Genomic DNA, 13,081 nt, shown 5'->3' with positions numbered 1-13,081 from the left:
TCGGGTACCTTCACTGGAGATGGCCAATGGCGTCTGGAAAACCTCTGTTAGCTAGGAAGGCACATGGCTGGCGTCTGCTCCAAAGTTCTGGTTTCAAAATGGCTTTCTCCCGGGATGTTCCTCTCTAGCAAGCTTGCTCCTCTTAAAAACGTCACTCATAGCTGCACTCCCTTCAGTCTCTTTGAGTCAGCACATTTATATGGCTTCACTGATCAAGGCCGACCCCAAATGGGCGGGGCCACACCTCCGTGGAAATATCCCATCAGTTATCATCTACAGTTGGGTGGGGCGTATCTCCGAATCCAAACATTCCAACTTAATCCCCACTATTCTGTCCCACAAGACCACAAAGATAATGGCATTTGGGGGACACAATACATTCAAACTGGCACACTCCTCATGATTCCCCAAGTTTTCCCTTCTTTCTTCTCCCCAAAGGGACAGCTCCTGTAAATTCCAAACTATGAAGGAAACCTCCCTGAACAGGGCCCTGCCAATCCAGGTAAATTGGTGTCAGGTGCTGCTGCCAGGGTGGGATGTGGAGCTCTTAGATTCACAGTGAATTTTTTTTGGAAAATTCCAGTCTGGTCTTCTCTGGACCAAGAGGAAGAGGGACTTGTCTGGCTAAGTGAAGCCTGGGGGCAGTTTGGGGAGGGAGGCCCTGGTCATCCAGTGTGTTGGAGGAGCTTGGCTGTTTCAGAAGGAGATACTGAAGCAGATGATTTAGTAGCTCTCCATCCCAGGTATAGGATTCTCACCCTGGGGCAATCTTCTCAGTGACTTATGTCCCAAGTCATTTGAGAATTATTTGGAAGACTTATAAAATCACAGCAATTTATTATGGACCATCTTTCCAAACTGCCACTTAGAAGAGGAATCAAAATGTCAATACCCCATGTTGCAGGGAAACTCTGTGCTGCAGAGAGGCCATTTCCTGAGTGGACACAGAAGGAGGTCTTTGCAGAGAGAACTTCCCAACAGTTTCTTGGTGAAGGCAGGACTTTGGCTTGGCTTTTAGCAGAGATTGGGGGGCAGACTCCAGTGAGCTGGGCCTGGCAGGAGCTGCTCAACCAGGCTTCCAGAGCCACCCCATCACTCTTCCTCTCTGAATTGTCTGGCTATAGTAACAGCCACAAACTTTGAAAGCAAAACCTGGGCCACAGTGTTCAGTGATGAGATGATTTTAACTCAGAACATGGTCCGAGAGAACAGAGCTAATGAATCCTTGAAATCATGTAGGACTTGAGTCAAGTTTCTTCTCTCTGGAACCTCTGTCTCTTTATCTGGAAATGGAATGAGGGCCAAATTGTGGTGCTTTCCTCAAAATGCAGCAGCAGATTCAAGGGAAGACAGGAATGTGGATGAGTTTTCCAGTCACTCCAAGGTGGAGATGGTTCTAGAGAGAGCATCCTGATAACAGGGTGTGACCCTGAGTCCTCTGGGGAACAGTCCTTGCCTGCATTTTGCAGATGAACAAGGGTTCAGGGAGGCTGGTTCACTTTTTCAAAATCCCAGCCAATGGCCTCTTGTAGCTGGGATTCCTATCTGCACGCAGAGCTCATGACTGATGGCAGCAGCATTTCTGTCAGCTGATGTGGGCAGGCTGTCCAAGGCCCCATAAGGCTGGACGGATGCTGCAGTGAGGGGAGGATGGCCTCACTGTTATTGCCCTCAATCTTGGCAGGAAGGGACCTCCAGGCATTCCAAACTGTGGATGAAGCCAAAGCGAGAGCAGAATAGACAGGTTTCGGAGATCATGAGAGTCCCTGAGCCCAGTGAAGGGGAGGGCTGGTATCAAGGACCACAGAGGGGCCCCTTCCTTGTGCACCACTGCATCCTGGTGCCTCAACACTTGGAAAGCCTCCATTGGGCATGGCCTCCTGTGAATGGTGAAGGCTGTGTCTTGATCAGCTTGTATTTAGCTAGTCAAAGGAAGGCCTCGGGAGAGCCTATTTCAAGGTGGATTTGGGGAAGATGGGCTCCAGTGACCACATAAGCTTTGAAATTTGCCAAAATCTGTCCTTCAGAGGTGACTAGCAGGACTACTTGAGTTCATGGGGCTGGGAGAGGTGTTCATTGGGAGGTAGAGAGTGTCCAAGTTTGGGAGGTCTGAGTTGGGGGTAGGAGTTTGAGACTGATGAGACTTCAGGTTAAGTGCCTTGGGTGTCCCCAGAGAGCTTAGGGTTCTTGCCCACAACTGACACCACTGGTTGTCACTCAGTCCACCATTCCCCACCTTTCAGTGTTCTTCTCAGAGCTGATCTCCCTGAAAATATCTCCTCCAGACTCAGGAAGTGAGTGGGCCTGGGATCTGGGGCAGAGGAGTTTGGGAACCCTGAGATGTGGGGGAGAGAGCATCTTCCTGAGCTCCAAGCTCTCAACAATCTGCACAGCTCACCATAGGAGTCACACTGTTCTCCTGGGAATTGGGGGTGACATGTCAACCTTCCAAACAAGGAAGCAGAGGAAGACAGAATCCACAGCCCATGTCCCATTCCAACACTCACTCCTGACTTCACAACTCCATATGGCAGTGGCTGCACTGGACATGTCCTCCCACTCAGGTGTGGTCATGGGGGGAGTGAAGTGGGCCACTCCATGGTGAGCATGTGAGAGGCTGGTGAGGCCCTTCATGCCTGACCCCATAGTCTCTTCATTTGTCATCAGAGACAGTTATGCTGGAAGTTCCTTAAGCCTCTGCCCAGGTGCTCTTGTTTTGGTGCCCAGAACCCTGAAAAGGTCTAAGTCCTGGGTGTCCTGGCCTGCCCCTTGGTGGCCCCTCCCAGTAGTGCAGCAGGAGAGGGATAATGGGAGCTTGTCAGGGCCTGGGTAACCTCTTATGATGGTGGTGGGATTTCTGTCTTTCAGGGGAGATTGATCAATTATGAAATAGCATTGAAGGTAGGGAGTTGGGGGCATCACTGCAGGGGTGAGGTGTGGGTGGGACGGGGCTGGATGTCAGAAATCCACCAGGGCTGGACATTCCATTGCTCCATTTGTTTTCAGCATTTTAAAAGTGAGACTCAATTCATAGAGATGAGATGGATGTGCCACAAGAAGTTTGGGAGGAGGTGGCATCAAGGACCTTTTTCTGGAGGAGGGGCTGTGAGAATCCTGTGCTGAGAACTGGGCATCTTGGATGAAAAGGCGAGGTAGGAGAGGACCTACCACAAGCAAAGAAGCAGCTCCTGGCACACCCAGAATGTCCACCCAGACCTCCTTTCCATCTGCTCCTTCCCTCCCACCCCAGGAATACCAGCTCATACCAAACATCCAGTGCCTCCAGACATGATGCACCTATATCCACTTTTGGCCCATGGAGCAATTTTGGGCCTGGTTTGGGGCTGTGGAACAGCTCAGTGAGTCTGAGCAGTAGGGCCAGGGCAGATACTGGGCAGTAGCAAGTTGGGTCCTCACTAAAGGCCACGCCCAGAACGTGTGTGTCTGTGGTACTTGGACCCATCAGACCTGTGGTCTGGAGACCCCTGTGACTCCCAGTCTCAGAAGGCATGTGGCCATGTCACTTGGACCCATCAGACCTGTGGCCTGGAGACCCCTGTGGCTCCCAGTCTCTCCTGCTATTCAGATTCTGGGAGGGTGCCCTGGACTGTGGCTACCAGTACCCTCACTAGCCATCTGCCCTGTAACTACCATGTGTCTTGTGAGCTGGAGCCAACAGCCCTGATTACCAGCAACACACTGCAGCCTCTAAGCCTCCCAGATGTTCACAAGCCTCAGGATGCGAAGTAAATATTTGATCAAGGACAAGTGCAACTGCCTTGGGGATCAGTGTCCTTTTAGGCTAAGTGTGGGCTCAGTTTACTTTTGGGACTTCTCACCACTCCTGAACAGCCCTGTGATATAATTGAGTCCCCATTTTTTCTGGGCCTGGTTTCCATCAATGAAAATAGGACATGCTGAGCCATCTCTCCAACACTCTAATGGTTGCTTGGAGCTCAGTGGGCAATGGGTGTGTGAGGGCATAAACTGTGTCCCTGGCACCAGCCCTGGGTAAGCCACCCTTCCATCCAGCCACCAGACACCCAGGACAATCCCAGCAACAGTGCTGCCCCACACTCCAGTGTCCTGCTCCACCTTCACCCAAACCTCAGCATTGGGGACCCATCTGCCTCACTGGACATGTGGATGATGCCTCCAAGCCTGATCTGGAAATCAACATGGGCCTTGTCACTGAACTCCCTGATGGCCACCAGAAGCAGTTGCCTGACACCCCTTCTCCCTGAAGGTCCATCCCTTGGGCCCAGTCAAGTGCCTGCCTTCCCCTCTCCACAACCCAAAAAGGGATGAGGAGCCCCAACTCTGAAACACAGTTTTTGGGAGCGCCCTGAAACCCACAGCAGACCAGAGGTGTCCTGCAGACTCCTGGAATTCTCCCAATTTCCCCATCTCCCCACAGTGTGGGGAATTGACCTCTTCATCCTACCCGGAGGCATTCAGTGTGACCTCAATGTCCAGCAGCATTGCCTACTCTTTAGCCCACCACCTGCCTGGGACCCCTCTGAGCACCTGCAGACCCTCGGGCTCACAGCTGCTATATAATAAGCAGGTAGATAACCAGTGCATCATCCACATCAGCCTGTACATGGGCAACAGAAACACATATAAGAGCATCCTGGTGGGCCAGGCCAGTGGCTCTCCATGGGCCCCCTTTCTTGGTCAGACAGGAAATGTGGAATGTTTGACATGGTGCCTCCCTGCCATCTTGGAATCAACAGCTAGTGGGATGGGAAAGACAGTCACTCAAGCAGATCTGGAAAGATAAAAGGCAGGTGTACAATAGCTTTCAGGGCCAAGGGCAGTAGTTGCAGCTGTGCCACTTCTTCCATGAGGTTGTACAGCCTGGGAAGACCTCTGTGAGGCAGCCCCATGGAGCAGGAGAGGGAGGGAACAGCCTGGAAAAGCCCAAGCTTGAAGTTGTCTGGCCCACATTAGTAGTAGTTCAGTGGCCAGAGATGAAATAACAGGGGTTATGGGGTGTGACTGAGGTCAGGAAGCCATAGGGGTTGGGTCACAAGTGGGGCAGACCCATGGAAGCATGTTAGGGGCTGCTGCTGCCACCCCAGTGGAGAGTAGAGGCTGCCCCAGGGAAGTGGTCCTAAGGGGAACAGATCCTGGATCAGTGTGTCCATCTAGACACCCCAGCACACACCCACACACAGACTGGCTGAGGTGCCTTCTTACACACCTGCTCTGCTCTGCAATTCTCTAGATGACTGTATATTGGTTGTAACTAGGCTGTCACTTGTATACCTCTTCATCTGATCCCTGCCTGTGCCCTGGCACATGGGGTGAGGCAGCTTGGTGTGTCCCCTGAACCAGCACAGGCCTGGGGCATAGTAGGCCTAAGAGTGTCCAGCTTCTCCTCCTTGCTACCTTCCAGGCTTGGGCAAGGTGTCTGTTGCAGAGTTCACTCATGTCATCCTGGAGGGGTCTGTTCAGGATTTCAGAAAACTGGAGACACATAGATGGCCAAGGTGTGGTGGGAAGGTGCTGGCAGGGAATGGGAGACACTAGCCAGGTCCATCTCCAGCACCTTCCTGTTTGATGGCCTCTGTTCCTGGGACCCTTGAAGACTGTAGGAGCTCTGTATGCTGAAGATATAGAGGGAAGGGGTTGTGTCCTAGGGAGGAAGCTGTAGACAGATGTGCAGTTCTAATAGGACATGGGTAAGGAATGTTTGGGGACACCCCACTCATTCCATGGAGGTCTCCCAGGGGAAAAGGAGAGGGCAGTGGAGCCCTGGTACACTCAAAACTGTCTAAGGCTCAGAGCCCTGGGATCCCTACTAAGAGATCTCCAAGTGCCCCTGGCCTCTGCTTTGTGGGAGGCAGCTCCAGATCCCATGCCCTGATGTCCTGTCCCCCCACATACCCAGCTGACCTGCCATGACTGGGCTCCAGCAGTGATCTGCAAAGCCACGGAAATGTACCACCTGGAGGACAAAGCAGAGGATTACATGCTGTTAGAAATAAATTCAGAAGATCAAAGTAAGTCAGGGGTCTCATCCAAGAGGTCCTCAGTATGGGGGCAGCCTCAGTACCCCACTCCCAGCCTCCAGGACCAAGGCTGTCTGCCCCAGGGAACCTCTGAAAAGGGCAGTAGTCAGCATGTCAGTGCCCTTGGTGCACAAACAACTGCCCCTGCTGGTTCCCTCTCCAGTCCTGTGCCTTTCCGGGGTGTGGCTCAGGCAGTGGTGCCCTAATGCAAAGCTGACATCAGTGAGGTCCAAGAGAAAGGCCTCTCTCCTTGGCCCAGTGGGCATGAAGCCAAGTCCACAATCTACACTGGCAGTGCACCCTCTCTCCAGTACGGGGTGTTGTCCATCCCAATCATGAGGCTCTGGACACCAATACCAAACATTAAAGCCATGTTTTATGAAGTGAAAACAAAATACCCTTTATCCCTTTGAAGCCAATTCAATATTCACAGCAGTGATTTGGAGCCAGGCAGCCTAGAGTCTGGGGGAACGGAGCAGTTACTCAATCCCTATATGCCTGCTTCTCATTCCCAGAGGGAGAGACCACTCCATGTGAGAGCACATAGCCTGTCAGTGCACTGTAAATCATGACTTAATTTTCTTTTTTGGTGAGCTGATCAAGCTTTCTCAACCGTTAGGCAAGGCAAACAGTTCTGACTCTCTGGACATAGTTTTCTGAATCCTCGCCTGTGTTCCAGCACCATTTGGGGGAGATGGGAAGGATAGTAGGCCTTGTCTTTCACACAAGAAAGACTGAAGTCTAGTGAGAATAAGGACTTAGAGAAGGAGCCACACAATTGAGGCAGGAGAAGGAAGTCCAACCCAGAATTGTTACAACAGACTCTAGGGCAGAGCAGACAGGTGGAAAATAGGATCAGAGAGGAAGTCAGTAATGGCTGTGAGGCTCCACAGAGGGAGGAGGCCTCTTTGGCCTAACTCTCAGAAGGCTTGGGCTTGGTCTGTCCTTCCTTGGACTCAGTTGCCTTGTCCTGAGGAGTGTGGGATTAGGGGTGATGTCTGCATTCTTGAAGGCTTCTTCCAGCTGTAAGATCCCCATCAGTGAAGGCATCTAGGACTGGGTAGCAGAGGGTGCAGATGGGAGGACCCTTTGACAGCTCTGCCTGAGGTTGACAGTGACGAAGTCAGAGTCAATTCTGAACAAGATTCATTGGGTTCAGTGCTTTCTTGCTTTTGCTGTTGTGCAGGGTCTTTGGTGGCCATAGACATGAATTGGGGGACTCACCTCTCTGGCACAGGCCTGCACATTTGCAGTGCTCAAGGGATAGAGTGGTTTGGGGTCCCACTGAGCACAGCTAACTGTCCTACTACCTCTCCCTCCAAGGGCTGAGGATTCCAGACAATGCAAATGTCTTATTGCATGGGCCCTCCAGAGAATTATGATTTCCTTCTGACTAAGTGGACATACTGCATTGGGACCAGGATGAAGAAGAAATGGTTCTCAACCCTTCTTCTGAGGAAAGGGAAGGGACTCAAGTTGCAAAAGGGCAGTTTCTAACTTGACCTGATGCTTGCCAGCCTCAGGGTCACCCTTCCCATGTCTAGCTGGTCAGTTGTAGCTGCCTGTGACAAAAATATGTCAAGCCTAGCAGGTACTTCCTTCCCAATCAGCCAGCTGAGGCCTCACTGTCCGGACTCCAGCTTCAGCTTTGAACCTCCTCTCCTGTCTGGTTTGGCCTTAACCCTTTAGAGACTCACCTGTACTCAGACGGACCAATTGCTGCCTTATGGCTTCCTGCACTTCCCTGGACCTTCTCAGGGGTTCTAACCCTGCCTCACCACACTGCAGGTTTCCCAGGCTGCACCAAACCTACAGCCATCAGTACCTACTAAGTGTGAAGTCTTCTCCACCCACACTGACCCTAGTCCCCCATCCCAAGGTGACAGGGAGGTCCTCTTCTCTCAGCCAACACTTCCCCAAATGAAGCAGGAAGGTCTCAGCTGGTTCCCACAGATGTCAAATTTCAAGTTCTGCAAGAGCAGCAAGCCTTGGTTTCCTGGGGTTTGTGAGACCACTAGAAATGCTGCTAGTGGAAGGGTAAATTTGGGGGATGGGTGGATTATTGAATTTTTGTATAAAAGACAAAAAGTGTACCTATTGGAGAGGGATAATGCAGCAAATGCTAGATTTCAAAATTATATTGAATCTTGTTTTCTTCCAGCTTGGCAGTTGAGGATTAATTCTTTCAAGTTATCTGTAGAAGGAGATAACATTTCTTATCTGGTCATTCAAGTAAGAAGCTGGAGTCATGCAGTGTTGTCGGTTTCTTGTATGTGAGAGTAGCTAGACAGGCCAGTGAACCTTCCATGGCTTCTGGAAGAAAACACACAAGCCCCTTTCCCCAGAGCTAACACCAGAGCAAATGTGCATTTCAGTGTCAGTCAACTGCCCAGGAGTTGGGTTTGACCATCTGAGTTCCCTGGCATTAGAGGTCAAAGGACCTTCCAGAGGGCACAGCAATCACCTCAGAAATTTGGGTATCTCTCAACATAACATTAGCAAGGGCCTCAATTCCCAACAGGGTCCTTCCTATGATTCCAACTGTATGAATGTTTTGAAAAACACAAACTACAGAGCGTATAAAATCTGAGGTTGTCACAGGTTTGGGGGTTGGCCAGGATGAATAGGTAGTGCAGAGGGCATATTTAGGGGAGTGGAAGTATTCTGGATGCCACCATAGAGCTGAATGCATGACATCATTCACCTGTCAAACTGCAGAACTGTGCAGGCAAAGAGAGAACCCTAAGGTACACTGTTGTTGGGAGGTGATGCAGAACCTAAGAAACAGATTAATAGCTGCAGCAAAGATGGGAGCAGGAGACTCAGAGCCTAGCTGGCCAGGAGTGCCTCAGCTTGTTCCACATCACATTTATCAGCTTCATTTTATCACAGGAAACAGAGGAGTTACTAACAGGCCGGAGAAGGCAAGATAGGGAAGTTAGCAAGATAGGGAGTCAGGGACAGGCCATATGAGACTTGCATGCTTCTTGCATACACAAAGTGGGTGCTGCCCTGGACAGTGTTCCATCTGGGCAGGACTTGGTGTTCCAATGTCTGCACCCTTGAGTATGTCAAGGACACATTCCAAGCTCAGTCCATTTTCCCACAGTACACAATGGATTTCAGTTACTAAAAATATATGTTATGAGGATTTAATGGGCTAATATACAAAACACTGCTCATAGAAATAGTGAAGCAATGGAATAATTTGTCTTGAACTTTATTGCTGAAACTATTTTGGTATCTCAACTAAAACCCAAGGCAGTTTTCTCATAAGTTTAAACATACAAATATTGCAGGTTTCAAAAAAATGTTATTAAGACCTAATTTAGATATTCTTTGTGGTTTGTAATTTCAGAGCATCTTATCTACTATATACCTTGTAACTAAATATGCTTATATTATAAATATACTACCTCAATAAATTAGATAACATAATTGGCACCTTTTATTGTAGTTAATCACACCAAGGGCAGAAAACTAATAGAGGTGAAGACCTGGCTTGGACTACTATTCTTTCTTTACCAACCCAAACTCTGATCTTTATTAGAACGATGCTTAATTTCCATGTTTATCTTGTATTGTCTTGGAAGATGTAATTCTTCTTTAATACATGGATACTGATGTGTCATGGAGGAGGCTTAGCTCTCCTAAGTCCAACTAACCTCTCATAGATCCAGAGAACTCTGCCGAATGGCCACCTTCTGAGGCAGAATTTGAAAATTATGCAAGCTTTTGAAAAGTTGAAGTGAAGATGCAAGTCCTTGGGAAATTTTCATTATTATGGAAATAGATCATTTGAGGGGCTGACCTTAATTATGGAATCTAAACAAGTTGGCACCCACTACTACTCTGGGGAAAGATGATATGGGACTTTTGACAGCCTAAGAAAAGGTGCTCCACAGGACTAAAGGGGCCTTGGGGTACATATTTAGTAGCAAAGATGAAAGGAGACTCTGATCTCTTCCTGCAGGATTATATGAACCTCTCTGACAATCAGAATGGTTCCAACTAATATCTGCTGGCAGAAAAGGCAAACTCAGGCCTCAAAGGGTAATTCACCATGATGATCTAGGCTCCACACAACATACTGGGGGAGAGAAAGGGGAATATCAGTTTTCTTACTAAGTGTGCAGTTAAAGGTAGAAGGACCAGCAGCCAGGGCAGGATACTGGTGTTCTGGAAACAATGACTGAGGATATAAGTGCATGTGAACCAAAAAAAAGTTGTAACTCTGAAGACTAAGTGTGGGTCACCACCGAAGACTGTGAGGGGTCTGGATCAGCAAAGACATCCTTGTAGGAAAGGTCAATCATGACTGGACTCTAGGACCAGACTTCAACAGCAACACTGCAGCAACAGAAGCAATGGAAACACTAGAATGTCCTTCTTTCCTCCACTTGACTTGTGAAAGAAGATTGTGTTTTTTTGGACTTAGTAAATCCCACTGGATTCTTGGAAAATTCAAGGGGGTGGGGATAGGTGATAGCACCAATAAAGGATTTTCTGCAAACCTGGACATTTCAAGACTCAAATAATTAATTAGAAAAATCCAAGATGTGACCCTATTTGTACCCCATGCATAAAGGTGATACTTGGAATAAAACTGATAAAATTTAGGAGCACTAAGAATAAATGTCTTAAAAATCCTGAGCCTTACCTCTTCCCATCAAAAATGTGGCATTCACTGCTCCTTCTAACTTGTCTAGCCTGAGAATGCACTTTGCTTCTTATATAGTTTCTGGCTGCTGACATGAACTAACTCACAGCCATTCTAAGACATCCTGAACCAAACTATTAGATCTGCCTCACTGGTTTTCTTGGTAACAGTTATGATTACCTTAAACCTCACTGATTAGTAATAACTAGTATATAATATAAACACTTACATAATAAAACCATTAAAAAGAGCATATTCGTCTGCAGTCCATCCATGGAAATCTCGAGAAAAGACATCAATACCTTTCTGAAGAAGAAGACTGACTATATTCGTTGAGTCAAAATTTACAGCAAGCATGAGGGCTGTTCTAAAATAACAGAAAGATAACTTCACCCTCAAGAACTTTAATCAAACTACTTAAACAGCTCATTTGATATATACTTTACCAAGCTAATATTTTCCCTGTCTGTAGAGCAGTGACTAGTTACAGACACTAACAGACATAAACATCTTGATTGCTCATGTGATTATCTTCATAAATTACCTCCAAGGCTATAAGGAAGGGAAAAAGCAAAAGGAAGCTTGTCCCATTGTGGTATTAGTATTAGATAATTTAAAGTCCCTTGATGGACAAGCAACTATACTGAGGTCACTTATCTGAAGTAGGTAAAGATTTAAAGGAAGGATTCTTCATTTCTTCCCTATTCTGATATAGTTAATTAACACATAATTCAAATTCAGCTAGGGATAAGTGAAAGCTTTGCAGGCTTAAAATAATAATATTAATAATGGCAATAATAACAGTCATAATAGTTATATTAATGATGCTGATAAGCATGTGGTAGGCATTGAATTAAATGCCATATATATAAATATATATATATATTCTAACTTACAAGCACCACTGAAGCATGTATTAGTATCCTCCCTTTCATATCAGAAAATATATTTCGTGATGGTAAGTAATGTTCCCAAGTTTAGAACCCTACCAAGTAGGAAAACCAGGAATTAAACTCAGTCTTCAGTGCATCTAAAGCCCATCTCTTTTCTCTTTATCATTCACCTATGTCTTGTCTTCATTAAAGGAAAAGATTATTTAATGAAAGCTATTTTCCTGACCTCTGCCCATACCATTTAAAAATAAAAACATCTTTAAGATACTAGAAATGAAAAAAGATAAAAAATGATGAGCCCATAATAACTGGAAAGAGTCATAGTCAAGTAGCAATAATCTAATGTCAGTATTATTCAAAGTAAGCAAGTTAAAGCAGTCATCCAAAAGAAAAAATGACTTTCAATATTTATGTTTAATAAAGCATCTTTTAAGGAAAAGCATATAAGAAGCAGAGGTTAATACTACATGAGAATTAAGAAATTCAGTATTTTCTCATATTGAACCATCCCTGCATGGTTATTGAGTTCTAGCTCCATTCCATTATGGTCAGAGAGTGTGCTTTGAATAATTTCAATCTTTTTAAATTTATTGAGGCTTGTTATACCCCAGCATATGATCCATCCTTGAGAACATTCCATGAGTACTAGAAAAGAATGTATATCCTGCTACTTTGGGATGTAACGCTCTACAAATATCTGTTAAGTCTAATTCTTTTATCAAATTGTTTAGATTCTCAATTTCCTTATTGGCTCTCTGGTTAGTCTATCTATAGAAGAGACTGGTGTATTGAAGTCTCCCACAATTATTGCAGAAACATCTACTGCTCCCTTCAGTTTTGCCAATGTTTGTCTCATATACTTTGGGAGCATCTTGATTGGGTGCACAGACATTTATGATTGCTGTATCTTCTTGGTGAATTATCCCTTTTATTAATATATAGTGCCCTTCTTTGTCATTTATGACATCTTTGCATTTAAAGTCTATTCTATCTGATATTAGTGTTGCTACCCCTGCTTTCTTTTGGCTCCTACTTGCATGGAATATTTTTTCCATCCTTTCACTTTCAATCTCTTTGTGTCACTGCATCTAAGATGGGTCTCTTGTAAACAGCATATCAATGGATCATACTTTTTAATCCATTCTTCCAATCAGCATCTTTTAATTGGGGAGCTTAATTCATTCACATTCAGTGTTATTACTGTGCAGGCAGTTCTTGAATCAACCATCTTATCCTCTGGATTTTAGTTCTCAGATATATTTTCCCTCTCTCTCTTCCATTTAAGTTATCCTTACTAATACTCTTCAGTACTGTGCTCTTCTCCAGACCTCTCTCTCCTTTCTTTTTCTCAGCCAGTAGAAATCCCTTTTATATTTCTTTCAGGGCAGGTATTCTAGTTTGCTAATGCTGCCAGAAAGCAAAACACCAGACATGGACTGGCTTTTATAAAGGGGATTTATTTGGTTACACAGTTACAGGCTTAAGGCCATGAAGTGTCCAAGGTAACACCT

The 13,081-nt window shown here is 46.4% G+C and overlaps 1 long non-coding RNA gene across 1 annotated transcript; it reads right to left on the bottom strand.

Annotated features, from left to right (window-relative positions):
• Positions 1-315: 315 nt before the first annotated feature.
• LOC119526025 lies at positions 316-12,231 on the bottom strand. The gene is made up of 3 exons (XR_005215066.1): positions 10,907-12,231; positions 8,112-8,211; positions 316-5,953 (listed from the first exon to the last, which is right to left on the bottom strand). It is a non-coding gene; the product is annotated as an uncharacterized LOC119526025 (long non-coding RNA).
• Between the last annotated feature and the right edge of the window lie 850 nt (positions 12,232-13,081).

Source organism: Choloepus didactylus, unplaced genomic scaffold (genome assembly GCF_015220235.1).
Source record: "Choloepus didactylus isolate mChoDid1 unplaced genomic scaffold, mChoDid1.pri zz_scaffold_262_ctg1, whole genome shotgun sequence".
In the NCBI taxonomy this organism is placed as follows: Eukaryota; Metazoa; Chordata; class Mammalia; order Pilosa; family Megalonychidae; genus Choloepus; species Choloepus didactylus.
This window is presented reverse-complemented; position numbering and strand designations above follow the sequence as displayed.